Source organism: Bombus vancouverensis, unplaced genomic scaffold (genome assembly GCF_051014615.1).
Source record: "Bombus vancouverensis nearcticus unplaced genomic scaffold, iyBomVanc1_principal scaffold0054, whole genome shotgun sequence".
In the NCBI taxonomy this organism is placed as follows: Eukaryota; Metazoa; Arthropoda; class Insecta; order Hymenoptera; family Apidae; genus Bombus; species Bombus vancouverensis.
The window spans coordinates 45,001-47,500 of NW_027468945.1; the positions used below are offsets into that span (position 1 = coordinate 45,001).

Sequence of the window (2,500 nt, forward strand, 5' to 3'; positions counted from 1 at the left end):
AACTCTAGCTTCGAAAGAGCCAACAAAAGTTAAGGCTCGATATCAAACGAAAAAAATTACGATGGAAACCACGTGTAAAGAGAAATGCAGTCGTGGCGCCTGCGAGAGGCCGTACACAGAAAGACCCGCCGTCACGATCTCGTATTTCGTATTTGCATCGTGGAAACCGTACGAACGAATATAAAAGTCCATGCAAACTAATAAGAAAATCTCTAAAGTGCCTCGTGTCGGAGAGATCATGCTCGCCTATTCTCTTCTATGTTTCGTGGTCTGTGTTGCGTTTGTTCTCCTCCTAGCAACGGGACATATCGAAGACTCCTCTTTGGGATCGAACGAAGCGTCTAGAACGAGTCGACGAGAGCGAAAGAACTTGTAGCGAGTCGCGCAGAGCGAAAGGATACCGATATACATCTTCGAAGGTTCTCTTCGAAGATCCATGGATACCTTCTGCGTCGACTTCTCTCGTCTCTTTCATCGAAACTCTCGTCGTTCTCGAAACGTGCTTCCTACCCACAGGGCGTGTGCTCTTCGTGTGTCGTTTCGTTCGAAATAACGAAACCACGTGTAACATACTCGTGGATCGGGTAACCTAGAACGAAGACGCATCGCGTGGATGTTGGCCCGCTATGCGACGATGACCGATGATGATGATGATACGATGTCGATGTCGATGTCGATGTCGATGTCGACGACGACGACGACGATGAAGACGATGTGTAGCAACGATTCGTAACTAGTGTAGCCGAAGTTCGTTCAGAGGGGAATGCCGCCGGCTTCGAAGCCTCGATGTCGTGAGTCGGACACCCGTGCCGTCGCTAGAGTTTTTCAAACTCTGCTTCTGGATATTGGGACGAAAGACCGCTCGAGGACGACGACAGCCGTGCGTGCGTATCCCATCGAATTTTTTTACACCACCTGAACGAGACTAAAGTTTCGTCTAGTTGATCGTCTACCGTCGCATAATGTATATTATATACCGTTCAGAGGGGACCGGCTGTCTATCCTCGTTGTCGTGAGTCGGACACCCGTGCCGTCGCTAGAGTTTTTCAAACTCTGCTTCTGGATATTGGGACGAAAGACCGCGCGAGGACGACGGATTCGAGTTCCATCGAATTTTTGATGTACACACTACCTGAACGAGACTTAAAGTTTCATATAATATACCGTTCAGAGGGGACCGGCTGTCTTTCCTCGTTGTCGTGAGTCGGACACCCGTGCCGTCGCTAGAGTTTTTCAAACTCTGCTTCTGGATATTGGGACGAAAGACCGCGCGAGGACGACGGATGCGAGTTCCATCGAATTTTTGATGTACACACTACCTGAACGAGACTTAGTTTCATCCAGTTTGTCGTCTATCATCGCATATATATAATATACCGTTCAGAGGGGACCGGCTGTCTATCCTCGTTGTCGTGAGTCGGACACCCGTGCCGTCGCTAGAGTTTTTCAAACTCTGCTTCTGGATGTTGGGACGAAAGACCGCGCGAGGACGATGGATGAGAGTCCCATCGAATTTTTGATTTACAAGACACACACACTACCTGAACGAGACTAAAGTTTCATCGAGTTTATCGTCGTCGCATAACCCGTTCGGAGGGAACCGGCTGTCTATCCTCGTTGTCGTGAGTCGGACACCCGTGCCGTCGCTAGAGCTTTTCAAACTCTGCTTCTGGATGTTGGGACGAAAGACCGCGCGAGGACGATGGCTGCGAGTACCATCGAATTTTTGTTTTTTTTTTTTAAAAAAAACATCACCCGAACGGAGATGTGTTCTATCTTTCGTCGATTTTTCATGCTTTCAGTCGTCGCGTGGTCGCCATCCGTTCGGAGGGGATCGCCGGCTTCGAAACCTCGATGTCGTGAGTCGGACACCCGTGCCGTCGCTAGAGTTTTTCAAACTCTGCTTCTGGATATTGGGACGAAAGACCGCTCGAGGCGGACGGCCGCGCAAATCCCATCGAATCTTTACTATCACCCGAACGATGGAGAGATGCACGCGCGCTGTTTCTTGAATAATTGGACGAGAGAGTAGAATCAAACACATATAAAACATGGGCTAGCCACCGTCCTTACTCGTTCGCGAGATCGTGTGCTGTACAGAGGATTCAGAATCGGGTGTATATATCCCCGTCGTTTCCTGACGAACGGAGCTTCGATCTCGATGGTTGTTATATATCATAATGTACTTTACGCCCGGCCGGCGAACGCGCGTATCTTCGCGCGTTCGTCGGTTTCTTTTTTTTCGAACGTTTTTGTGTCGTCAATCCTATGGCGACTTCTGCGCGTTCGATTCCCGTTGGTCGAACGTGACGGAACTCGGCTTCGCTAGAACCGAGAAGAGTACATTTGAGTATTGAACTGTTGCAAAATTTATAAAAGATTACCCTGAACGGTGGATCACTTGGCTCGTGGGTCGATGAAGAACGCAGCTAATTGCGCGTCAACGTGTGAACTGCAGGACACATGAACATCGACATTTCGAACGCACATTGCGGTCCAC

General features: G+C 49.3%; 1 non-coding gene across 1 annotated transcript in view; it reads left to right on the plus strand.

Moving 5' to 3' along the window:
- Positions 1-2,381: 2,381 nt before the first annotated feature.
- LOC117162398 (5.8S ribosomal RNA) overlaps positions 2,382-2,500 on the plus strand; it is a 155-nt gene continuing 36 nt past the window's right edge. The window contains exon 1 of the ribosomal RNA XR_004465965.2: positions 2,382-2,500. This exon is cut by the window's right edge and continues 36 nt beyond it. This is a non-coding gene — a ribosomal RNA (5.8S ribosomal RNA).